The following is a 26,664-nucleotide window of genomic DNA, read 5'->3' as shown; positions in this document are numbered from 1 at the left end:
ACAACTCATCCTGAAAGTCAATAGCTAGTTCATTTTTAGAGAGGAAGTAGGAATGCTCTGCTGTCGTTGACCTGCCTGGATTGGGGTCGAGACCCAGAACGGTCAGGAGTGGCCTATAGAGGCGGTGCCATTGGGACCACTGAGAAGGGTGCAGCCCCCTCGTGGGGGCAGGGCTGCAGCTGGCTCACAGGGAAGGGCTGGGGGGGCGGTGTGGGCACAGATGCCCGAGGAGGCCCCCGGGGCAAGGTGTGTGCCCGTGACCGCAACCTCATTCCTGGGGGTTGCCAGGGCTTTGGGAGACAGAGTAAGCTGTGACTGACACCTAATGGGAGAGCCCGAGTGTGACTGCAGAGCTTGGACATGGCCACCGCGTGTGGAGGGGAGTCGAGGCGGGCAGCTCCACACAGGAGCCCAGCGGGGAGGCTTAGGCCGGATCCCTACGGGGAGGCCACAGTCTCCGCGTTTCTGAGCTCCTTGGTGCCGGGGCACCAGGCAGGGATGCCGAGTGTGGGCTTAGGAGGGCAGGGTGTGCGGTGAGCCCGTGCCCCGATGCCAGCCTGGCCCTGGTGAGCTCTTCCCCGGCTGCCTGTGCAACTGGGCAGGTGTGATGCCGGGGTCCCTACTGGCCCCCGGGGCAGCAGGCCCGGTCCCCATGGACCCTGGGAGTCCATCCCCGGTCAGGTGGGAGCTAGAATGATCCCAAATGTGTGTGGATGTCTCTCCTCTCAGAGACTAGAGCCTGGTTAGAAAACCTTTGTTGCCTCACCCTAATCTGTGTTGATGTCGTGGGCGTCTGTTTCCTGTCGTGTAGCTCAGCTAGAGAAGTGGCGCTGACATGCGTGTCCGGGTACGATTTACGACTGGAACGGCCCTGGGTGCTCTCAGTTCTGGGTGAGAGGAGAGGCCCCGTGCGCTTCCGTGGGGTGACACAGGAATGCGTCCAGGCCCCACGTGGTGCACCCATCGAGGCAAACCCCGGCCCCCTGGAAAAGCCACGAGGTGCTGAGACCACAGGTGGTGCAGTGGTTGCGTCTCAGCAGCCCCTTGGCGCCGTGCTGGGAGCAGGTCTGCACGGCTGTCCGTGGGAGGCGGGTGCCCTCCCAGAAGTCCTCGCCTGTCTTCATCTTGGAAGTGAGGCCGAACCGAGTCTGGGTTTGACGCGAGGGAGGCGGCTGCCCCCTGGCCCCAGGGCAGGCTGTGTGCTCAGGGCCCTGCAGGCTCTGCACCTTTTCTCACTTGAGCCTTTGGCCTGCCTTTGTTCTGTTTACGCTGTTTGGTCTCCCTGTTCTTGTTTCCCAATCCCCAGGCTGGTTCCAACGTGTGGTTGAATTCATCACTAGAGGGCACACGTGTCTCGGAGCCGTGGTGAGCAAGAGCCATGCCTGAGGAGGCCGGGCGGGAGGCAGGTGACGTGGCAGGGAATCCACGTCCGTGCAGGGAAGCTGCCCGCCTCCCAGACGTGGGCACCTTGGAGCTGGGAGGAAGTTAGAGAAAGCCTGAGTGAGGGGCCTTGCCTCACAGGGGGAGCTCTGAGGCCTGGGCCAGCAGAGCACCCGGGGAGCGAGCGCTCTCCAGGCAGCCCCCGGCCCACTTCAGGAGCCTCTGTGACTGTGCTGGGGCCGACCTCACGTCCCCTGTGGTTCCCCTTCCCTATTTAGGGACACAGATGAAGCCTGATGAAGAGGCTTAGCAGTGGGGTGTGGAGGGCTTCCAGGCTCAGAAGCTTTGCCCCGTGGAGGTGGGTCTGCCAATGCCTGGCACGCATCTCTCACACCAACCCAGAGGCTCTCCAGACCCAACGGTCTTCGGGTTTTTCTGGAGGCTTCATCAAGTGTATAATTCGTTATTACCTCGGTCTCGACCTACCTTCCCTCAGAAGATGGAGGGTGAGTCTAGACGTTCCTAGCTGGTTTTCTTGTTAAAGTATATTAACGCACAGTATGTGTGAGCTTCAGCTGTGCAGAGTAGCGATCCACAGTCTCGGAGATGATGCCCGTTTACAGCTCTTGCAGAACGTTGGCCGTACTCCACGCGTCATGCAGCCGTCCTACCGGCCTCCTGCCCCTTGGGAGGTGCACCTCTCACTCCTCCATCGTCGTCTTTTTACTGAGCAGGTTCCGTGTTTGAGTTGAGTTGCTGGTGGCATTGTGCCTCCTCGCGGGAAGGAAGGTTCCCTTGAAGGGCGGCTCGGAGGCCGCGTGAGAGTCTGATCCATGTCCGGGGGAGCGCTCCCCTGCTGCCCCGACCTGGGCGTGTGTCTGTCCACCAGGATGCGGTATTCCCGTCTTCCACTTAGGAAGGTGCTTTCCCCCTACATCCCTGTTGCTTTCTGGCAAATCATGTGCCATCATCTGAACAAATCATGACACTTGACCTTCGAACGGCAGCGTAGTGTCCCATCCAGAGTGGACCATTGGTCTGATGATGCCTCCTCCTGGCGAGGCCTGCCCAGGAGACGTGCTGAGGAAGTGCTGGTCAGAGGGCGCTGAGATCCCTGCTGGAGACAGCTGGTGAGCTCGTCCAGGGGCACGTTGGTCCAGTGCTCCAGAAGGCGTAAGCGATTAGGTCTAAGACTTTCAAACTGAATCAGAGAGAGACCCAAACTGAGGTTTTTCCAGCAAAGCTAGGCTTTGAACTAAGCTGTAACAGAAAATGAAACTTGCTCTGGGAGCCACTTGGCTGCGGGAGTGTCTCTTATACCTGAAGCCACTGCACGCGTCTCCCCTCCTGTCCCTTGTCTTCTGGAGCCACTCCACTCATGGAACAAGCCCTCTGAGGTGCCCGCCGTGGGCAGGCCGTGCTCAGGGTCAGGGTCAGGGCCCCTGTCCCCAGCTCTCAGCTGGTGTGGGGGCGTCCCCATGGGAAGGCCCTCTGGTTGTGGAGAGCTGGCTCCTGGAGCTCCCCTGATGGCTTCTGGGAAGGAGACGCGGCCTGTCTCCGACCTCATCTATAGGTCTTTGACGGCTGGGAATGTCATGGACAAGGAAGCCTGGTGTGCTGCAGTCCTTGGGGTCACACAGAGGTGGACACGACTTAGTAACTGAACAAGTGCCATTCTAGCCATCCGCAGGCTAAATCAGAGTTCCATACAGAAGAGCTCCCAGAAATACGTTTTCCAAAGAAAGCCCCTCCTTAAGGAAAACAGAGAACACTCAAAGACGTAGTAACACTCAGCAAAGTCGGGCCAGGCAGAGGGAAGCAGAGCTGAGCCAGCGTCTGAGACCGCCTGCAGACAGCGAGCTCCTCAACACAGTTCCTCTCTTCTAACAGTCTCACGGTTGTTATGGAATGTTGGCCATACCCCGCGTGCTATGCGGTGGTCCTTATGGGTTTGTGAGTTGGAGCTTTGGTCAGTCTAAAACGACAGTCATAGGCTTGGGATTTTAGAACCAAAGGAAGCTTTAAAACTTCTTGTTTTCCTTATTTATTGGCCACACTGCACGGCTTGCAGGACCTTGGTGCCCTGGCCAGGGATTGGATGGGTCCCAGCAGTGAAAGCACCGAGTCCAAGCCCCTGGAGCTCCGGGGGTCCCTGAGCGCCTCCCTTAGAGCTCACAGGAAGCCCCAGGGGAAGTGCGCACAGCTGTGTGTGGACCCTGCAACTGAGTATGCACCCGTCGCATGTCTGACGCAGTGTCACGGCGAGAGGAGCGCAGGCCTGGCCCGGCAGCCCAGCTGCTCTGCAGGAGACGCTTGCATTTCCTTGTCTGTAAACGGGGTTGATGATAGTGTCGACGTCTTAGAGTCGTGAAATGAAAAACACTTAGTACACTGAAATAGCTAGAGATGAGTCACGGCCATTCAGACTATTTTCTGAATCTTGGAATACTCTCACTGACCTGAAGACACTCTGATTTTGAGGTTGGCTGTTAAGTTATCCATAAAGGATGGACTTTTTGGAGTCAGAGAAGTAGCCCCGGCTCCAGCATGTGCCTGTGCTCTGAGAGTGGACCTGATGGGTTTTGAGAAGTAAAGCTTAAAGGGAATGCCAAGGTGCCGGAGAGCCAGGCAGAGCCGGGAGGAAGGCGAGCTCGGGGCGCCTGTGTGTGCCGTGTGCTCAGCAGCCCCCAGGCTCTGCCGGCCGCCCTCCCGCTCCTGTGCCCGCCCGCCTTCCCGCTTGTCTGCACACGCGCACACACTCACACAGACGCACGCGCCACCCCCACTCGCTTGGAGTAGGTGGCAGCCTCCCCTCCTGTTTGCTCGAGTTTCCTCAGCCTTACTCCTGGCGCTCTGCTGGGCGCTGTCCCCTCCGTCAGGCAGGACTCTGCCTTGTTCCCAGCCTGCTGAAGCCCCTTCGTCTGCTGGCAGGCGCCCAGCGGGTTCTGTCTGCGCCCCCGCTGGGTAATGTCTTTGCTGTTCTCCTTTTAGGTAAAAGCCGAGGCCTGTTTTGCTTTCCCTTCTCTCCGGGGCCCGATTGCCTAATAAGGTAAAGTATGTCCCAGACGAGCTGAGCTGTTGAGACAGAACAACCGTCTAAGTTTAGAGACCCGGTAGGTAAGCTCCGGACGGGACAGCTTATTTCTGTAGTCAAGTAGTATTTTTCACATTCACTGGAAAACCACCATCATCTTTTTTTAAGCAAGCCACTCTCCCTTTTAATTGAGTGAAAAGATAGTAAAATATAGATCTTCCTCCCTCAGCTTCTTTGTCTTTAGCTGGAAAAGAAGGGGAAGAAAGGGAAAAGGTAGTTAGCTTGTCCCCAGAATGAGAGGGCTTGCGAACCCTGAGAAATCTGATACAGTGCTCCCGGGACAGATGGAACGGGCAGGGCTGTGTGGGCAGGGGACCGCGGGCGGGGCGCTGGGGGAGGCGGGCCAGCGCCTCTGTCCAGGCCGCCTGCGGGGCTGCTCCAGCCTTGCCTCCACGCTCGCTGGGACCGCCTCGCCCCCCACGCGCTTCTGCTCTGCACCCGTAGTTCTTAGGATCCCGCGGCTGCTGGGTTGTCTATATATGGGTCACGTCTGTGCCTGCCTCCAGCCAAGCTGGAGAAGCCAGCCTGAGAAGTTTCTTTTGGCATTTTCCTTTTAAGGACTCCATCAGTTTTAGGTCACGCTGTTGCCGAGCAGAGCTCAGTAAAGTGCACGTGTACTCCTCTCAGACCCTGCAGTCTGGGGGCCGCGGCCCCGTCACGTCAGTGGATGCTGCCTCAGGCAGGAATCTGTCAGATGGAGTAAACTGACCTTCAGGGCGTCTGTGTGGCCCCCACTCAGAGGTCCAGGGATGCGGAGGTTCATCGGTTGCTGAGGGGAGGACACTTAGCCTCCGAGCTTTCCACTTACCCGGGTCTCTCCCTCCTGCCTCTGGCCGCCTTCACGGCCTCCAGTTTCGTCACGACCTGTGACCTTGCACCTCGCTGTTAGAGGTGTGAAACGCTGCTGCAGCTTGTTTTCTGCGATCAGGCGTGTGCTCTGCTACAGAAAGCACGTGACGTACAGACGTGCGAGAGCTTCTAGGGCAGGTTGTCCTGTAGGGGTCGCTGTGGGCGAGATGCTGTGCCTGCGTCCGTGGGCGGGGCCGAGGAAGCCAGGCCTCCCTGTGCCCCTGAACACAACTGTCCTGCCCCTGGGCTTCTGCCCGCCGCCCTGCACAGTCAGGGGTGAAAGCCTCCCTGTCATCCGAGTTCAAAGCCAGACTTGACTCTGTGTGTGAGCTCACATTTTTCGGCAGAGGGAGCTTCTAAAAGTCCGCCACGTCGGTTGAGGAGAAGCCGCTTGCACGTGGGTTGACCGCGTCCCCAGCCGCATCGCCTCTTGTGCGAGGACATTGTCGTTCGGCAGCCCCCGCCGCACACACCCCCATCTCCGCCGCCGTGGGCCTTCAGGACACTTCCTGGGGTCCACCTCTGGCTGCCTCATGACGCCTCCTGGTGTTCTTGGCCCCAGATTTGCACATTGAAACACACACTTCATTTTCAGTGATTTCCCTTTGTCTCTTCTCCGTGTTTTACTATTGATTTTTTGTGGTTTTAGCTGAGTTTTACCTCTTAAGAATTTCATTTCAGAATAGTCATAGTTGGTGGGGAGTAGAAAATGTTTGTTATAAGAGGCGATTCCTACCGCTATAAAGAGTGAAAATAAAGTTGTTCACTCAAATGAGATGATTGTTTAACATTCCGGTGAATTTCATGCAGTGTATTTCCTAAGAGCTTTATATCCCGAGACCAGCTAATGGCTTTCGTAAGAAGAAGATCGTTTTCAGCTTGGGCATTCCGGGCCCCTGTCATTACCATGATGACAGTTTTGTGTGAGGCTGGCTTCAACGCCCTCGGGTTCAGCTCTTTCATGGATGGAGTCAGGCCGCACTGGCTTTGATCGTGGGGAGCCCGCAAGGGTAATTGCTCCCTGTGCAGTGCAGTCTGGAGGTTTCCTTAGTTACAGGAGTCTTCATTTCTTCTGGAGACCTTTAACCATGGCTTAGGCCTAGCTAATGTCAGCCTTCTAGCCCCATGATTGAGGTAACAAGCTTAGTGGGGGATTTGCGGCTCTTTCTCAGCAAAGGAAGTGTTTATAGATTCGCCCCGGCAGGAATGTCGAACTTGAGGCACTGACCGATGTTACGGGTGGAGGGGTGGGCTGGTGGGGCCCTGACCGATGTTTCGGCTGGAGGGCTGGGCTGGTGGGGCCCTGACCGATGTTTCGGCTGGAGGGCTGGGCTGGTGGGGCCCTGACCGATGTTTCGGCTGGAGGGCTGGAGGGCTGGGCTGGTGGAGCCCTGACCGATGTTTCGGCTGGAGGGCTGGGCTGGTGGGGCCGTGGTCACTGTCTATCAGGCTTCGTTTTCTCCAGCTCCATTTTCCATCAGGCAAACTCGGGAATTGGAACAGGCATTCAGGGGCCTGAATTTCTCTCATAGAAAATCGTAATGTTCTGTCCAGACGTAGCGCTCGAGGGACACAGGTGTCGGCACAGGTGGCCAGAGCACGCGTGCTCCCTGCGCTTTCAGAGGTTTCGCTTCCTGACAGCCCCAAGTCTTACACTGTGAATTACGCCAGTTTCCATGGCTACTGAGAAGAAAGAAAGGACTTGTAAAAAGCGCTTTAGCAAATTAATAGTTCAAACTAAAACACTTAGTGTGGGCCTGGAGCTTATAGCTCCAGTTATATTCCTGAAATCTTTGTCGGGTTAGAGAAGCATCTAGAAGGAAATGCTGTGTTAGGATATTCTGTACCAAGTGAAAGGGCGCCTGCCGTACAATGGAGCTTTGCCTGGCGCTGGGGGACTCAGAGAAGACCTTCACCGCCTCGGTGGTCATTGGGCTGTCGTCCCTGAGCGCTAAGGTCGCCCTCTGTCCAAGCGTCCGGCTCTTTGGGGGGTCTGCACTCTGGGCCTTGGGGGTCAGGCAAGTGCTGGGGCCTGTCCTGCGGGGGGCAGGGGGCAGCCTGGTCTTCGTCTCGGCACCAAATGCTGCCAGTCTGGGCTCAGCAGACTTTGTGTGTAGGGTCTGATCGTCCGTATTGTCTGCTTGGCCAGACACTTGGTCCGTCTCAGCCGCTCAGCACCACTGTTCCAGCGAGAAAGCAGCTATGGACAACGTGTCCTGAATGGGCGTAGCTGTGTTCTGACGAAACTTTTCGTACGAAGCAGGCTGGACTTGGCCTGTGGGTCAAGCGTCAGGTGACCGACTCGGACAGGCTGCCGGTGGCCGCGTGCCTCTTGGTGCCCCTGTGCCTCCCGTCAAGCCCCACCTTGTCGATGCAGCGTTTTTTCAATTCTTGAGCATCACCGGCAGTGTGTGGGCAGGGGAGTCGTGCAGGAGGCAGCCGTGTCGTCTGTCCTCACCTGGAAGCGCACTGCTGCAGGGGACGCAGCAGAACTTCCCGGAGGGCAGTGTCGAGGACGGAGCGTCTCCACGGAGCTTCCCTGTGGTCTCACTTCACGGCCTGCTGGGGAGAAAGCCTGAGATGACGGTCCTGTCTGCCCCTTGCCAGCTCTTCCCATCCGAGCCTGTCCCTTCCCACCTCCTGAGGCCTCCAGCCACAGTTTGGACACAGGCAGTCACCTGCTGAGTGACAGGTTTAGCTCTCTGCAGACTCTGACGGCACCTAAGCCCGTCTCTGAGGCTCCCAGGTGCCCAGGAGGGTAACAGTTGTGGAAAACAGCCCTGGGGTCATGGGTTCATCTAGAATGGCTCCCAGCTCTCCCCTCCTCGGTGCACAGCGTCGCCCCAGAAACATCACAGGCGAAACGGAACTTCCCGACGGTAAGGGGCAGGGCAGGACCTGGGAGACAGACCCTGACTGTACCATGAGTTACCGCATGTTGCTCTGTGAATAAGCTACTTCCTGCTCTGTGTTCAGGTCAGTCCTCTGAAGAAAGTGTCTTCTAGAATTTACCTCCCCAAAATACTTTTCTACTGCAGGCTACAGCTGAGCTTGGGCCTTCCCTGGTGGCTCAGTGGTAAAGAATCCACCTGCCAATGCAGGAGACTTGGGTTCAATCCCTGGGTCAGGAAGATCCCCTGGAGAAGGAAGTGGCAACCTGCTCCAGTATTCTTGCCTGGGAAATCCCATGGACAGAGGAGCCTGGCAGGCTACAGTCCATAGGGTCTCAGAAGAGTCAGTACTGACTTAGTGACTAAACAACAATTAAGCTTAAAGGAATAAATTTGATTTAGATTGTAATTATTACTAGAAAACTACTTCAAAATAGATTAGTTCACAAATATACATCTATGAATAAAAATATGTAACTTCACTTGTATTCAAAACTTGGTATTCAGTGACTAAGTCATGTCCTACTCTGCAACCCCATGGACTGCAGCTCACCAGGCTTCTCTGTCCTTCACCATCTCCCAGAATTTGCTCAAACTCATGTCTGTCAAGTTGATGATGGCGTCCAACCATCTCATCCTCTGTCATCCCCTTCTCTTCCTCAATCTTTCCCAGCATCAGGGTCTTTTCCATTGAGTCAGTTCTTCGCATCAAGTGGCCAAAGTATTGGAGTTTGAGCTTCAACATCAGTCCTTCCAATTCAGGACTGATTTCCTTTAGGATGGACTGGTTGGATCTCCTTGCAGTGCAAGGGACTCTCAGGAGTCTTTTCCAACACCACAGTTCAAAGGCATCAATTCTTCGGTGCTCAGCCTTCTTTATGGTCCAACTCTCTCATCCATACATGACTACTGGAAAAACCATAGCCTTGACTATGCAGACCTTTGTCAGCAAAGTGACATCTTTGCTTTTTAATATGCTGTCTAGGTTTCTCATAGCTTTTCTTCCAAGGAAATGAGCAAAATAAAGTAGAATTTTTTTAACCAACAAAAATATGAAAATATTTGGAAAAGATAAAGGCCAGTTTGAGAGGATTGTGAGATGAATCGCCTCATATTTCATGTTGGGAATACAAATTAATACTTTAATACTTCTCTTTAGAAAGCAAATTGCCAAGCTATCAAAGACCCCGAGTTGATCCAGAATTTTCATTTTTGGGACTCTGTCTCTAGAAACAGTCCTAAATATGATAAAGAAGAGAAGTGTTACACGCAGTCATTTTCAGCAGAGGTTATATAATACATACGTGGCTGTATAAACATTTGTTTATTCAGTAAATGCTCACATGCCTGTTACATGGGAGGCGTTTGTTTGGTGCTTTTGAACAGAGCAGAGTCCACTTAGCAATTATGTTAGTGGGAAAATGGAAACCACCGAAACATCCTTTGTCGTGGCGGCAGTTAGGCAGACGGTGCCTCACCCTCGCAGTGGACACTGTGAATCACAGCTTGTGTTCCATCCCCGACGGCCAGCTCTGGGGGGTTTCCTGAGAAGAGACAGGAGTCGGGCCGCTGGTGGCGAGTGAGCTGCAGAGGCCGCACAGAGCCCTGGGTGAGTGCGTGTGGGGCGCCGCTGCATGGGCCGGTGCACAGTCCTGCACAGTCCCGCCGGCAACATGAGCGTGTGCACGCGGGCCTCGGACTGAGTCGCCGAGTGCTGGTGGCCGTGTTCCCGTGGCGGGACTCAGGGTGCCCCGCTTGCTTCTGCTCTTATGAGCCCCGGTTGCTTCTGTCATTTTTTTCTAAGTGCTTGGGCAGCACAGACATTGGGAAAGCAGAGGCTTGAAATGAAGTGCAAGCTGCTGTCTGGGCTGCGCCCCGCCCTCCAACGCCGCCGGTTTCTGCTGTGTGGACCGTCCATATGCTCGCCCCGGCCCTTAGAGGCCCCAGACACTGGGGGTCACAGAGTTATTTCTGGAAGGTACTGTGGAAACAATCCCACCCCAACTTCCTTATTTTACAGGTTGAAAGTCCAGAGCCCCAGAGTGGGCACAGCTTCTGAGCCATCCGGGAGCTGCAGGGGCCGCCCGCCGTGGGCTCCAGGCTGCTGTCCTCCCCTGGGCCGGGCACCTCCTGGGGCGGAAGTGCCGTGGTCTGGCTCCAGGGACAGCGGCCTCCTCTGTGGATCGCACGGGGAGATACAGGCAGGGTTTACACACAGGCCCTGCGGTTGGGGCTGCTACTGCCCAAGCTTATCACCGTGTCAGAGTCATCTGCCCTCCGTGTCTCATTTCCCAGTACACCCAAAGTTTCAATCCATACAACTTCCAAACAGTAGGAATATTCCTCCACTACAGTTGATTTTGAGTTTGAGCTTTGGAAATATTTACTGATGTTTTTTCTGACTTGTGATGTTAGGGGAACTGAACTGCTGTTACTTCAAAAGTAAAAGCCATTAATGATACAAGTAAATTGCAAAGGAATGGTAGTCAGATCGGCAGCAGCAGACCCCAGAAGACAGTGTGGTGCCTCCGCCGTGCTGAGGGGGAGCAGCTGCGAGCCCGCTGCTCTTCGCGGCCACGCAGCCACGCAGCAGGCACAGAGTGAGGCGGTGCAGGCACGCGGGCTGACTCAGCCCATGGGCCCTTCTGGCAGGAGGACCACGTGTTTCTCAGCAGAAGGGAAAACAAACACAGAGGGAAATGGGACAGAAGAGAGAAGATGTGTGGAACATGGTGATAAAGCCAATTTTTCTTAATGTTTAAACTTGGATCTGGAATTCTAGAAGCGATGTAATGTTAAAGGTGTAAAAGTGCCCTGCAGTTCTAGTTTTGAGCAGAAAGAGGCTGGTTAACTTCATACACTTCTAAAGGGAAAAATGCCTTAACTATTACACCATTACGTAAGAACAGCCACTGAAATAACATAGAAATAGAAGGTACAACTCCCATCAGTAGAGGAAAAGTAGGAAATTTTTCAGATTAATTCACTCCATCCAGTGGAAGACAGGAAAGGAGATGAAAAGAAGCAAAGGGGAAGAGAGTAAATAGGAGATTCAAAACAAAATGTGTTCACAGTCTTGATGAGCATGAATTTACCCGTAAAGCCAGGCAGACACTCAGGTTGAATTATTACACTGCATGCTGTCTTCAAAACGGTAGTGAAGGGTTAAAAATAAAAGTATGGGGGGATGTATGCAGATGTTCCCCGAGAGGAAGCTGATACGGCAACATTAATATCCATCAAAAGATAATTTTAAGCAAAAGATATCAAATGACAGGGAAATACTTCTTAATTGTGAAAAGCAGCCCACAAGGGGGTTACCAAATAATGGACGGTAAACACCGAAAACACGGTCTCAAGATTCGTAGAGTAAAAGCTGTCAGGGTAGCAAATGAATAGTATGTCCACAATCAGAGCTGCAGAGTTTTACACACCTCTCTCAGAAACTAGTTATGTCAAACAAACGCAATCATCTGAAGGACGTAAAAGATTTGGAGAACATAAATGGCCAGCTTGTTCTGGTAGCTACACCAGGCACATGGGGGGTTGTATCTTGAGGACCACAGTGAATTAAAAATCAGCTGCATGCTTTCATTCATCAAGTATTTATCGAGTACGTGATACTTAACATCCATTGTCCCGAGCACTTGAAATGCAACAGTCAACAGAGAGCCTGGGCTCCTGAAGCTGACCTTCAACAGGGAGAAGGCAGAGGTGGCGGGTGGGAAAGAGCAAGCACAGCGAGGAGTATTAAATGTCAGACACGGCGTGAAAAAGAAGTTGCATGAAGAGGATTGGGTGGAGAGAGGACACGCTCTGTTGCCAGGTGGGAAGTCGGAATGAATCTTGTTGACTGAGAGCAGAACAAAGAGCTGAAGAAGGTGAGCGAGTCAGCCACAAAGACATCTGGAGGGAGAGTCGTCCAGACAGACGCGTCAGCTAGAGCCAGGCCTTGGGGCACTGGAGGGGAGAGCTTCCCTGCTGGTCTGGGGGTAGGAATCCACCTGTCAGTGCAGGAGACTCGAGTTCGCTCCGCGGTCAGGGCATAAGCCCCACAGCACAGCTGCTGAGGCCCAGGCACCCTAGCCAGGGAACGCCGATGTGCAGCATAGCCAAAAATAAGTAAATTCAACTGTTGTAAGAAGAACTGGCTCTTTGAAAAGATAAACAGAATTGACAAACCTTTAGCCAGACTCAAGAAAAACAGCAGGCCCAAATCAAAGAATGAGAAAGAAACTACAGTTGACGCCACAGAAATACACAGGATCATAAGAGACTATCGAACATCTGTGTGCTGTTAACAGACAACCTGGAAGAAATGGACAAATTCTGGGAAATGTTCCATCTTCTAAGACTGAACTCGGAAGAAACAGAAAACGGGAACAGATCAGTTACCAATAATGAAGTTTAATCAGTTACTTCAGAAACTCCCAGCAGATGAACGTCCAAGACCAGATGGCATCATGCGCGTGTGTGTGTGTGTGCGCGCGCGCGCGTGCGCGTGCTCCGGGGCCTCCATCGTGTCTGACTCTCTGAACTCCTGTGGGCTGTAGCCCGCCAAACTTTTCTGTCCCCAGGATTTTCCTGGGAAGAATACTGGAATGGGTTGCCATGCCTTCTCCAGGGTATCTTCCCAACCCAGGGATCAAATCTACTTCTACATTGATTGGCAGGCGGATTAGCTCTACCAACATTTAGAGAAGAGTTAACACCTGTTCTTCAGTTCAGTCTCTGAGTCGTGTCCAACTCTTTGCAACTCAATGGACTGCAGCGCGCCAGGCCTCCCTGTCCATCACCAACTCCCCGAGCTTACTTAAACTCATGTCTGTCCAGTCGGTGATGCTATCCAACCATCTCATCCTCTGTCGTCCCATTTTCCTCCTGCGTTCAATCTTTCCCAGCTTCAGGGTCTTTTCCAATGAGTCATTTCTTCACATCAGGTGGCCAGAGTATTGGAGTTTCAGCTTCAGCATCAGTCCTTCCAATGAATATTCAGGACTGGTTTCCTCTTCAGAAACTCTTCCAAAAAGTTGCAGAAGGAGGAGGATTTCCAACTCACTCTGTGAGGCCAGCATCACCCTGATACCAAAGCAGACTGAGGTATCACACACACACACACGTTTGCAGGCCAGTATCGCTGATGAACACATTATAAAACCTCTCGATTAAATACTAGAAAACCAGATCTAACAATACATTTAGAGAATCATATACCGTGATCAAGTGGGACTTTTCCCAGGATGGTTTAGTATCCATAGACAATATGATATACACCACGTCAACAAAGTGAAGAATAAGAACCATACGATCATCTCAGTAGAGGCACAAAAAGCTTTTGAAATAATTCAACATCCAATTTTTATTAAAAAAGCCTCCAGAAAATGAGGAGAAAGAAAACTTAGCTCAACATGATAAAGGCGGGTTATGACAAGCCCACAGCTTAACATCCTACCTGATGGCGAAAAACTGAAAGCTGAGAACGGGAACAAGACCAGAGTGTCTACTCTCACCAGTCACTCCACATAGTCTTGGAAGTCCTAGCTGCAGCAGTGAGAGAAGAACAGGAAATGAAAGGGATCCAGACTGGAAAGGAAGAGAGTCAGTGTTGCAGACAACCTGCCACTCTGCACAGGGCCCTGATGGTGCTGCCGGGTAACTGCTAGAGCTCAGTGACGCTGGCAGCGTTGCAGGACAGAAAATCAACACACGGGAATCTCTTGCATTCCTGTACACTATCAATAAAAGATCATAAAGAAATTCAGGGAGCAACCCCATTTACCATCGCAGCAACGAGAATAAAATGCCTGGGAGTAAACCTTCCTGAGGAGGCAAAAGCCCTGCGCCCTGCAGAGGCCGAGGAAGGAAGCGGAAGATGACACAAGCAGATGGAGGAACAAACCACCTTTATGAATGTTTCGCTCTGCCTCCTGAAGCAGAGGAGACGGGCAGCAATAAAGGGGACCCAGTTACGCTTCAAAGCTTTTGCATCGCAAAGGAAACCATCGACAAAACAGGAAGACAGTCCACTGAACGGGAGAAAATAGTTCCAAGCGACATGACTGATGAAGGGCAGCATCCTAAATGTATAAACAGCTTATACGACTCAGCCTCACAAGAGCAAACCACTCAACTAGAAACGAGCAGAAGACCTGGGCAGACATTTTTCTAGAGAGGATACAGATGGCCAACAGGTACATGAGAGGATGTTCAACATCATTAGTCATCAGGAAAATCTCAACTAAAACCACAGTGAGGTATCACCTGTGTGCTTAGTCGCTCAGTCACGTCCGACTCTTTGCAACCCCGTGGACTGCAGCCCGCCAGGGGAATTCTCCAGGCAAGAATACTGGAGTGGGTTGCTATGCCCTCCTCCAGGGGATCTTCCCAATCCAGGGATCGAACCGAGGTCTCCCGCATTGCAGGCAGATTCTTTACCATCTGAGCCACCAGGGAAGCCCATGAATACTGGAATGGGTAGCCTGTCCCTTCTCCAGCAGATCTTCCCTACCGAGGAATTGAACCAGGGTCTTCTGCATTGCAGGTGGATTCTTTACCAGCTGAGCTACCAGGGACGCCCCATAAAAACAACTCAATTAAAAAACAAGCAGAAGACCTGAATAGACCTGAATATTTTTCCAGAAAAGATACAGAGATGGCCAGCATCATTAATCACCAGGAAAAGGCAACCTAAGACTGCAGTGAGGCATCACCACACACCTCTCAGCACTCCTGTTGTTGAAAAGAACACAAACAAGACGATGAGGACGTGGAGAAAGGGCCCCCACACACTCAGACCATTGGCGAGAGTGTGACCTGGCGCAGCCACCGTGAAAAGCGAGATGCTGGCAACGGAACTATCATGTGACCCAGCAGTTCTGCTCCGGGATATGCACCCAGAAGAAACAGAAGCGTGGATTTGAAAGATAGCGCATCCGTGTTCATAACAGCATGATTTGCAGTTACCAAGGTACGGAAGCAACCTAGGCGTGTCAGCAGAGGAATGGGTGAAGGGGGTGGGGGTGGGGGTGTGTAGAGTGGAATGTTCCTCAGCCACAGGAAAGAATGAAGTTTTGCTATTTGCAACAGCGTGGATAGACTGGGAAGGCGTTGCACTGCGTGAAACGTCAGAGGGAGAAAAGTGTGAAACCCAGAAACTAAAGCAGCAGATTCCCGGCTTAGAGAACAAACCAGTGGTTACCAGCAGGGAGAGGGAAGGGGAAGGGAACACTGGAGCAGGGGATTAAGAGGTTGAACTACTGTCTGTAAGCCAGCTACACGGATATGTTGTACAGCACACGGAATATAGTTTTTTTATTAAAACTATAAATGGAATATAACTTTAGAAACTGCCAATCATTTTATTGTACAGTTCAGTCGCTCAGTTGTGTCCGACTTTGCGACCCCACGATCCCAGTGCACCAGGCCTCCCTGTCCATCACCAACTCCCAGAGTTCACTCAAACACTTGAAACATATAATATTGTACTTGAACTCTGTACCTCAATGGAAAAAAGTATTCTGGACATATGGGATGTGAGGAAAAGAGGGGTCTTGGCAACCCCAAGGTCTTTGGTCTGAGCAGCTGCAAAGCCCGAGTTGCCGGCAGCTGGAGGCCGCAGGCTGGGGAGGCATGCAGGGCCTGGGTGGGGGCTGTTGAGCTCGAGGTCTCCATTGGTGCCCGCCGTCAGGCCTGTGGCGCGTCTGGGTGATGCTTAAATCCGTGAGGCTCTGTGAGGGGATGGAAAGGTACTTGAGACAGGAGAGGGTCAAGGACTGAGCTGGGTCCACTCCGCACTGCAGGGAGGGCCTCGGACCCAGGGGCCGGAGGGACCCGGGGAGTGGCGGTGCCCCGTCCCATGTGAGGGGGAAGAGTGCACCATGGAGACAGTGGCCGCAGCACTCAGGGCTGCTCACGGGTCAGGCCATGAAGGCCGAGGGCTGCCCAGTGACGTCCGTGTGGGGGTCCGCAGGGACCTTGGCGGGGCCAGCTCCGTTGGAGCCAGGGGGCAGAAAGGCTGGCAGTAGAGGTTTCAAGACACAGCTGGGGAGAGGAGTTAGAAACATGAAAAACAGTCGTTTTTTGCAAACAAGTTTCTCAGCAGAGGGGGGCAGAGAAATGGAATGATAGTTCACAGTAGAGATGGGGTCAAGACAGGGGTGCTTCTTGGGACACAGAAGTTGGCCGATGGGGCTGGGGGAGGCAGACGGTGGGGAGCAAGCCCAGAACTGGGCGGAGCAGAGCAGTGGCCTGGCAGGAGCCGGCGCAAGGGGGCGAGGGGGTGGGCCCGGGCTGCGGAGCGCGAGAGTGTTCCGGGAGAGGGGGCGGGAGCAGGCCCAGGCCACGGGTGCCCCAGGAGAGGGCCATCCACAGCCGGGATGTGGCCTGCCTGCTGCCGTTCCCCAGTGAAGCAGCAAGCAGACCAGCAGCTGGAGAACAACATGTGGAAGGGGTATGATCGCAGCCCTGGAAGGCGGTGGGGCCCACCCCGGCTCAAGGGGGTGTATTTAAATCGAGACCGGTGAGTGTGGTGGTGTACTTTTCTGCCAGCCCCTCGCAGTGATGGAGTGGCAGTGGCAGGGCAGGAAGGTCAGTTTAAACGAGGCTGTGGTTCTGCCAGAGTGCGGTGCAGGGAGAGGCGGAGGGGGGCGCGAGGGACTCTGAGTGCCGGGCACAGCGGCGCGTTCCGCAGCCGGCGGCAGCTCAGGGCCCATCCTGAGAGCAGGAGCGACGTGGGGGCGGCATCGAAACCGCAGAGGCTGCAGCAGCAGCGGTGTAGGTGGGGGACAAGGACGCTGAAAACCCCTTATAAAGACACTGCGTGGGTCAGGGAGGTTATTGTCACCAGTTAGAAAATATTTAGAATGAGGTTACTTCACACTAGATTCGGGGCGGGGCGGGGGGGTGGGGGTAGCTAAAGAGAAAAAGCTACACCCTTCAGTGCAGACTACGGTTGAAAATGCTTGAAAATAAGAAAGAACGAAAACCAATGAGCCAGGCTTTCAAACTCGAGATGCTGCGAAGGGAACAGAGAATGCCCAAGTGCAGTAGAAAGGGTGAGATAAAGAGACGGGCAGAAATCAACGGACCGGAAACGAATCAGCCTAGAGGTGATCTGTGAGACCAGAAGCTGATTCCGTGAAGAGACATAAAATACGGTAAACCTCTGACACACGATGGCTTGGGGGCTGGTGGGGACAGTCAGAATGAACAGTACCGGAAGGGAGGGGGACAGAAAAGAGAAAACGGACATTAATCATAAGATGTGTTTTTGAACAGCATTATGACCATAAGCATGAAAACTTGGTTTAAGCAGATACTTTTCTGGGAAAATATAAAATACCAAAATTATTCAAGAAGTAATAGGAAAATAGAAAAGCCCCATAACCACCAGAGGAAATCGGGTAATACTCTAACCACCGCCTTCCAAGCCTGGGCCAGAGACGCCAGGCCTGAGCCAATCTGCGGAGGGTTTACCAGGCCTCGGGGGCTCGATCAGAGGGGGTCTGCCCCTACCGCTGTTCAGAGATGGGGAAGGAAACCGGAGTCCACCCAGATGTGGGGTAAGGACCGGCTCTCCTCAGGAGGGCTCCTCCCAGAGGCAGGGAAGGTAGGAGTCTGCTTTGTGGTGAAGCTCCTGCTGTGTCCTCCTTGCTCAGGAGTCTGTGCCCGGCCCCCAGAGGGTACCTCCCCTCACACAGACCAAGGATGCAGATGGAGGTGGGGAAATGGGCAGAGACGGGATGCCTGGCAAAGAGCTCCTTTTTCCCCTCCCACTGTGGTGCTGGTGGCCCCTCCAGGCACCCAGTAATGAAAACAGCAGCATAAATCCATGGAGCTCCTAGGACCCCAGACTCTTCTTCTGAGTGTGTGCTGGCGTGTGCTGGCCTCCTCTCAGTGGGAAGACCTGTTTGGGAAGTCCGTTGCATGGGCACTCAGTGGTGTTCAGTGGATTGATGGGAGAAAATCAAATTGATGGTTAAAAGTAGAAAATACTTTATTTGGCCCTATATTCATAAGTACACCTGAAAGTTGTTGTTGTGTTCCAGATTCTCGGTTACAGAAGGAGGAACGGAGATCTGAACTATTTATAGTTAATGATTGTTAATAACTTGACTCGTTGCCTCCTTCCCTAGATCTGAACTAAAGTATTGTATGTTATGGTGTCTCAGAAGTTTATACACTAAGCTGTCCCCCAAAATCGATTTGCAAGAAGAGCAGCAGGAGGATTTTTAAAAGACTAAATACTGGCCGCCAGACTCTGAGCAGACCTCCCTGGGGCCGGGAGAGCCTGTTGAAAGTCTCCCTCACCTTCCCGAACCAATAGCCTGCCCTCAACCCCATCCCCGCCGCTCTTCTGAAGAGGCCGCAGTTCAGGATGAGTGGGTTTCAGGGTGGGATCTTCAGAGAAGTCTAGACCTCACATTTCTGGCTAAATTTCTACAGTGTCTATTTGTTAACTTAAACGTTTCATCCCAGGGGTCAGCTGTGATCCTCAAAAGTGCAGACAGAGGCCCTTTTCTGACCCCTTGGCCAGAAGCTCCAGAATTGTATGCGGCAGCCCCGGGTCTGCTTTTGTGACCAATTCCAAGAGGATATGCTTTATCGCTCAGTCGTGTCCAACTCTGCAACCCCATGGGCTGCAGCACGCCAGGCTCCCCTTTCCTTCACTGTCTCCTGGAGTTTACCCAAACTCATGTTCACTGAGTCAGTGATGCCATCCAACCATCTCATCCTCTGTCGTCATCTCCTCCTGCCTTCAATCTTTCCAAGCATCAGGGTCTTTTATAATGAGTCGGCTCTTTGCTTCACGTGACCAAAGTATTGGAGCTTCAGCATCAGTCCTTCCAATGAATATTCAGGACTGATTTCCTTTAAGATGGATTGGTTGGATCTCCCTGCAGTCCTGCTGCTAAGTTGCTTCAGTCGTGTCCGACTGTGCGACCCCGTAGACGGCAGCCCATCAGGCTCCACCGTCCTGGGGATTCTCCAGGCAAGAACACTGGAGCGAGTTGCCATTTCCTTCTCCAATGCATGAAAGTGAAAAGTGAAAGTGAAGTCGCTCAATCGTGTCCGACTCTTCGAGACCCCATGGACTGGAGCCCACTAGGTTCCTCTGTCCATGGGATTTTCCAGGCAAGAGTACTGGAGTGGGGTGCCATCGCCTTGTCCGCCTTGCAGTCCTAGGGACTCTTAAAAGTCTTCTCCAACACCACAGTGCAAAAGCATCAATTTTTCGACGCTCAGCTTTCTCTATAGTCCAACTCTCACATCCATACGTGACTACTAAGCTTTGACTAGATGGATCTTTGTTGGCAAAGTGGTGTCTCTGCTTTTTAACATGCTTTCTAGGTTGGTCATAACTTTTCTTCCAAGGAGTAAGTGTCTTTTAATTTCATGGCTGCAGTCATTGTCCACAATGATTTTGGAGCCAAGAAAATAAAATCTGCCGCTGTTTCCATTGTTTCCCCATCTATTTCCCATGAAGTGATGGGACTGGATGCCATGATCTTAGCTTTTTGAATGTTGAGTTTTAAGCCACCTTTTTCACTTGTCTTTCCTCAAGAGGCTCTTTAGTTCTTCGCTTTCTGCCATAAGGGTGGTGTCATCTGCATAGCTGAGGTTATTGATATTTCTCCCGGCAATCTTGATTCCAGCTTGTGCTTCCTCCAGCCCAGCGTTTCTCATGATGTACCCTGCATAGAAGTTAAATAAGCAGAGTTGACAATACAGAGCCTTGACGTACTCCTTTACCTCTAAACCAGTCCCTTATTCCATGTCCAGTTGTAACCGTTGCTTCCTGACCTGCACAGGTTATATGTCCCATGATAAAATACACCCCCTTTGTGTTTGCTGTCTGATTATGAGACTGTTTTTAGCTGTTGTTTGTGTTTGGCATGCAGTTCTGTGGGTATATCCACTCCATTTCTGGGTACATACATTTGTGTTTGTATATTCTACCCTTGGGATTTAAAAAAATTAGTTTGACATGAACCAAAGAGTAAGTGGTACGTAGATATATAGAAATATATATGGGCTTCCCTGGTGACTCAGTGGTAAAGAATCTGCCTGCAGTGCAGGGAGTGAGGGTTCAATCCCTGGATCAGAAAGATCCCCTGGAGGAGGAAATGGCAGTCCGCTCCAGTATTCCTGCCCAGAGAATCCCACGGACAGAGGGGCCTGGTGGGCTGCAGTCTCTGTCTCTGAGCACTTAGATCTGTTCTGGGTAAACACGAGGCCCCTGCTGCAGGCTGGTCTGTGTGGAATGGCAGGTCCAGCCGACACAGGAGTTGTGTCATAGTACGCCGTGTTTGCCGCCTGCTCACACAGGCTGAATTTGGAGGCAGCTGCCGTCTGCGCTTCTCGGGGGGTGAGCACAGTCCAGAGTTGTCCGTTCACGGGGGAGTGTGGGAAGCATGTTCCTCATTGAGGAAGGAGGCGCTGGGACTCCGTATGTTCCTTCTCGAGACGGCGGCTCGGGCTGACGGCGCACAGGCGGCCTGGCCTCAGCGCACACGCTCTTCCTGAGGGGCGGCTGGGTCAGCCGTGCTGCTGCTTCGGGGCGCGTTTTACCAAACGTCGTCACTCCTAAACCGTGCACTCAGTTTCCTTTGTTTAAGACGTAAGGGGAGACATTAGAAATGACTCACATGGCTCATCGACTCTGAACCAAAAAGCCCACTGAGGGAGGCTGGGAGAGCCCTTGGGGAGCAGGTGGGCAGGACACACAGCTTCCCTGCTGTGTGCGGACGCCTGCGGGCACACGTGCCGTCAGACGCAGGGGGCACGCAGGGGCCTGCGTCTGGTCCCATGTTGTCGGGGGTTCTGCTGAGCTGACAGCGTGGGACTCTGGTTCAGTTATAACAGAGAACCTCCTAACATCGCTGAACTTTTTTCCTTTGTCTCCCTGGAAGAAAGGAAGCACAAACCCAACATTCTCTCCCGCCTGCCTGTGTGGAAATACATGCTGTAGCGCTCTCTGGAGGGCGCCTTTCCTGGGCGCTTCGGTGACGAGGCTGAGAGAGGAAAGGCCAGACCCTCGGGTGGAGACCGAGGGGGCCACTCGCCACGCCGCTGCTCCATGCCGCGCGTCTGACTGAGCAGCCGCCCCATGGGGACGTGTGTGCCCAGGTCAGAAGGTCACGCTTCGTGACGGGGCCGCGTGGAGAGACACGGGGTGCTTTCGTCTCTGGCCGCCCGATGCAGCAGTGGTCCTGCAACACGGCGCTCCCTGGAAACCAGACGGGCTCCACCCAAAGGCGCGGCGCTGGGGCCATCGGGGCGGGAAGGACACGGACGTCCTCGGGGCCAGCGCCTCGTCAGTGAGGAGGGAGACAGTAAGTGCTTGTTGCCGGCTTGAAGAAAAAGTCAAGCATATAAAAGGACCAGTGGATAAAGAAAGAGCTGAGATTTACCTTTCTGGAGAATTCATCTCTGTCCCTGCACGCCTGCCGCTTCCTGTGAGCGTCTCGGACGGCCAGCATCTACACGAACCGCTGGAGCTGTCCGCCCTTCCCCGACACCTGGAGACGCTTTGCTGAAGTCAGGGCTCCCTGCCGGGCCCTGTGCCTCGCTCCTCTCCCACTGGCTGCACATCTCCTGCCACGTCGTCAGCCCGCAAGGGCTTGTCTCCCCGTCTGTAGGGTGGTCGTCCTTTTCCGTGTGGGGGAGAGGGCCGGGCGAGATGATGGGTGTTAGAGACACTGAGACACGGAGGGCTTGACGGTCATCGGTGCTGCTGAGACGCAGACAAGAGATGCACAGGGACAGCAGGGAGCAGCTGCCCGCAAGGAGCGGGTCGCCGCACCGGGGGCGGTGCCGGCCCTCGGGGTCTCTCAGATCAGACAGCGCCTGACCTCCCCAGCTTGTCGCGCTGTGGGAATATCTTCTCGGTGTCTCTCTTCTAAGTGGAACACGTGCCCCCAAAGGCGGGAGTAGCCATGTGAGTAGGGTTCAGAAGGTCAGACTTACGGGTCTGAGCCCCAAGATCCCTGCCTTTTGGGTGCGTGTAACTGGCTCGTGGTAGAACTGGTCAGTCCTCCTAGGGGGGTTTAGATTGGGAATGGATCAGGGCCCCTGTATAGACGTTTCAGCCTGTATTCTTCAGAGCAGGCCCAGTTCCCTTGATTCAGCTTCAGAAGTTGCTCAGAAGGGTGGGGAAGATACCCGGGCGTTGGAGGGAAGGGGGCTTGCTGGGGGCGAGTGGGGCAGGAGGCGGGATGCTGAGTGCCTCGTTACTTCGGGGATGGAGCCGCTGGCTGAGAAAGCGCTTGGCCTGGAAGTGCTGGCTACCGTGGCGATGGCGATGGCGCAGAGCGCAAGAGATTAAACTTGAGATGTTTTAAGGCCAAACGCAGAGCCCTTCCACACCAAGCAGAGAAATTCCTCTGCTTAACTCTGGACTCCCCGCAGCCTCTGTCCTCTGCTTGCTCCTCCTGGCTCTGTCCGCCCCTCATGATCCTCCAGTGATGGCATTTTGTAAAACTCTGCCGAGCTGTGTTCTCAGAGGCTCCGCCGCCAGGGTCTCGTGTGCGGAGAGCTTCCTCCACTGTGGCCGGAGTTTCAACTTGCGGCTTCCTCACGGGGCGGCAGGAGTGACGTGTGGTTACACTTGGACATGAAAGGCCTCCGTGTGCCTGTCTGGGCTTTGTCGTTCACGGGCCCAGATGTGGAAGAGTCCCCGCTCCCCCCGGCTTAGCCCCCAGGGCCCCCTGCGTTCCCAGGAGCCACGGGCTTTCTCCTCCTCCTGCAAGTGCCAACCCGAGTGAGTTCCGAGTGGAAAGTGCATCTCTGCCCTTGGCCCTCGCCCAGCATTCCTCGCTGAGCGAATAGGATTTGGAATGTCAGAGTGGAGGGCGGGAGCATGTGGGGCCGCGTGTTTATATGTAAGAGCAGCCTCCTCGGACTTCCCCAGACCGCTTCCTTCTCCTGAGCCCTGGCTGCCTTATTTACGTTTGGCGTCTGTATGTTTAAGTCCTTTAAGCTGCGTTTGTCGCGGCCAGCGGTCACAGGGCCCAGTGCAGCCCCGGCGCCTGGCTCCGGGAGGCGGCATGGTGTCCAGGGGGCTGGTGCGTCCTCCCCGCAGATGAATACAGGGCGGCTGTTTGCAGGCTCGTCCTCCTGGGCGTGACCTGTGCTCCCGGAGCCTGGACCTCATTCTGCGGGTGCGGGCCTCCGTGAGAAGCTCCTCGGGGAAAAGCAGGCTGGGCTGGACTGGACGCGCTCAGACCCCGCGTGGACTCACCGACGGGGCCTCCCCCGTGACCTGCTCAGCTCTGAGGCGCGATCGGAGGCATTCGGTGGCCCTGCCCCTCCCTGCACCCCCCTGGGGCCATGTCCTCCCTGCACGGCCGGGGCAAGGACCTCGCTCGGAGCAGGACGGCCCAGTCGGACTCACCCCCGGCCTCGCCCTCCCCGACGGCCAAGACTCTCCGAGTAAGCAGACCCCTTCCATCTGTGCTCTGTCGGGGTGGGGCTGTGGGCTGAGCCCTGGGGTCTGTGGGGTCAGGGCCAGGCTGAGGTCTGGGGTCTGTGGGGTCGGGGCCGGGCTATGACGCCCTGGGGTATGTTGGAGTCGGGTTGGGCCCTGGGGTGTGTTGGGGTCAGGCTGTGCCATGGGGTCAGGTTGCCCCTGGGCTATGTCAGAGCCAGGCTGGGCCCTGGGGTCTGGGCTTGGGGGTGGGCTGTGTGCTGGGCCCTGGGATGTGTTGGGGTCGGGCTGTGCCATGGGGTCAGGTTGCCCCTGGGCTGTGTCGGAGCCAGGCTGTGCCATGGGATCTGGGCTCAGGTGTAGGCTGTGGGCTGGGCCCTGGGGTCTGTGGGGCCAGGCTGGCCCTGGGGTCTGGGCTCGGAGATAGGCTGTGGGCTGACCCCTGGGGTCTGTGGGGTTGGGGCCAGGCTCTGTACTGGCCCTGGGTGTGTTAGGGTCGGGCTGTGCCATGGGGTCAAGCTGGGCCCTGGGGTCTGCTGGAGTCGGGCTGGGCCCTGGCGTCTGGGCTCGGGGGTAGGCTGTGGGCTGGGCTCTAGGGTCTGTGGGGCTGGGCTGGGCTGAGGTCTGGGGTCTGTGGGGTCAGGCTGGGCCTTGGGGTCAGCCTGGCCCTGGGGTCTGGGCTCGGGGGTAGGCTGTGGACTGGGCCCTGGGGCCTGTGGGGCCGGGCTGGCCTTGGGGTCAGGCTGGGCAGAGGTGCTGCGCGGCGGCCTTGGAAAGCTCAGGTGGAGCTCCTCGCCAACGGCAGAGTGGAGGCCAGCTGTGCTCAGCGGCCCCTCCCTGTGACGTTTGGGTCGGCGCTGTGTCCCCAGGGCCGCGGAAGCATGTGCGGTGACCTCAGGCAAGCGCAGGCTCTGTGTGTATGCGCGGGGTACCTCTGAGTGACGGACAGCAGAGGGCAGACTTTCCGGACACGGGGTCCCAGTCCTCGGTGGCCATCAGGAAATTCTGTGCTGGAGAAGCCGAAGGCGCCCTTGCTGGCTGTGATGGCCCCGGCAGCTCCCACTTCAGGGCGCGTGTCTGCACGTGGCAGCAAGCGCCCTGCTCGGGGGGCGGTCGGGGGTCGGGACGGCTCCTCCTGGGGGGTGGCCACGGCTCTCCTATTTGGAGGGGAACCCTGAAGGAGTCTTGTGTGTCTTCTGAGCAATTCTATATGTGCTTTCAGTGAATTTCTCATGGTGTGAATGACTGCACGGCCTCTCCTGTGTGTGTCCTGGGAGTGTGGGGGCCTCTTTGCACATGGCCTGGCCGCTGTCGTCCCTAAGGAGCTGGGGAGCCCGCGCCCCGCAGCTGCCAGGCAGGGCCCGCGGGTGGGGTCAGCTGGGCCATCCTGTGGTGAGAGGAGCCCCGGTCAGCATCGCTCAGCCCTGGGGCCGCTCCCAGAGCAGTGCCTCCTGGCAGCACCCTGCTCGGGTCTCCAGGGACGCCCCTTTCCCATGCTGGGGAGCCTGTGTCCTCTCTACACGGGCTGCAGCTTACTTCCTGTCTCAGTCCCCAGTGGCCACCTGTCCCCCAACTTTTGGGCAAAGGCCACGGTGGAGAGAGTCGAGGCTCTGGGATAGAGGGGCCAAAACCCGGCCTGGGTGCAGCTTCTCGGGTCAGGGAGCGGCCGGGCTCCCACTGCCGGCTGCAGCCCCGGGGACCCAGGCAGCCTGGGCCTGCGCTGTGGAAAGCCCTCCCGCTCCGCTCAGGTGTCAGACACGCAGACTAACCGGGGGCTGTCGACACTCGGGACAGGCGGGGAACCCTGGTTTCATCTCCCAGCAGGCCTTGGCTCGTGTCCTGTGGGGTCCGCGCCAGCGTCTCCTCTGCCTCCTAATGCTGCTTCCGGGCGCGTGTGCAGCACAGATGCCCCGAGGACAGGCCAGGCCGCGGTTCCAAGCCCCGGGGGCCTGCTGAGGGTGCTGCCATCCCCTCATCCTCCCCAGAGAGTGTGGAACCCGGCCCAGCCCCTTGTCAGCAAGCACGCGGCAAATACTCGTGAGGGTTGAGGACCCACAGCTCCCAAACAGCCGTTACGAGCTTGAGTGGCCCTGGGATGTGGTGGTGCCACAGGAGACTGAGATTGCGGGCCCCTGGAGCCAGGCCCCCAGGGCCCCTGAGCCCCCTCCGGGGCAGAATCGCTGGCCTGCCGGCAGAGGACCTGGGGCACCCTGCTGGGAACGGCTGTCCTGCCGGAGGCCACACGCCACCGGAGCCAGTTCTGCAGGCCCGAGGCTTGAAGCCCCCACTAAGGAAAATTGTGTCATCCAAAGGGCTAAACAGCAAATGCTTCCATTTTCCTTTCCTGTAAGGAAAACATCTCAGAGGAATTGTGAGGTTGCGGCTGTTCTCATGGGGGAGTTCAGGGCATGTTGCTCTTCAGTGCTCAGGAAGCCTGTAAACTGCAGCTCGAACGGGTTATTTCTGACTCTAGAAAACAAACGACAGGGTGAGTTTTCAGGAGTTGGAAAGTGAAACTGTGTTATCATGCCTCTGAACTCCCAGCAGCGTCTGGCACTTTTAATATTATGTAATTCAGCGTCTCTGTACGTGGTAAAACGACGACCTTTTCAAGATAATGTGGTAAGCTAATGTTTGCCTGGAGATTGTGCAACTAACATCCTGCTTAATATTCACTTACGTGCAAAAGATACGTCCTCCCCAACCAAGGGTCTAGTTGACTTTCTGTAGTTTGTCATTTTAAAATGATAAAGTTTTCATTCTCTGAGCCCCTGATTATACTCCTACACACGGCTTTAAATCCAGCCCCATGAGGAGGGCGCCCGCCACCCGCCCATGGCTTTAAATCCAGCCCCATGAGGAGGGCGCCGCCACCCGCCCTCCTGACCCACAATGCTGGTCCCCGCTGCCCCTTTCACAGCAGACTCGCACTAGTTCAGCGTCTCTGTCTGAAAACTGAGGGGTGGTCCCCGAGTGACAGGCCTGCCGTCTCTGACCTCTTGCTCAGGGAAAGCCAGACAGCT

General features: G+C 55.1%; 1 protein-coding gene across 8 annotated transcripts in view; it reads left to right on the top strand.

The window, feature by feature from the left end:
* The window catches only part of PPP1R12B (protein phosphatase 1 regulatory subunit 12B), a 167,369-nt gene that overhangs the window by 114,195 nt on the left and 26,510 nt on the right, over window positions 1-26,664 (top strand). The window lies entirely within an intron of this gene.

The sequence above is a fragment of the Bos taurus genome, chromosome 16, assembly GCF_002263795.3.
Source record: "Bos taurus isolate L1 Dominette 01449 registration number 42190680 breed Hereford chromosome 16, ARS-UCD2.0, whole genome shotgun sequence".
NCBI classification, from domain to species: domain Eukaryota; kingdom Metazoa; phylum Chordata; class Mammalia; order Artiodactyla; family Bovidae; genus Bos; species Bos taurus.
This window is presented reverse-complemented; position numbering and strand designations above follow the sequence as displayed.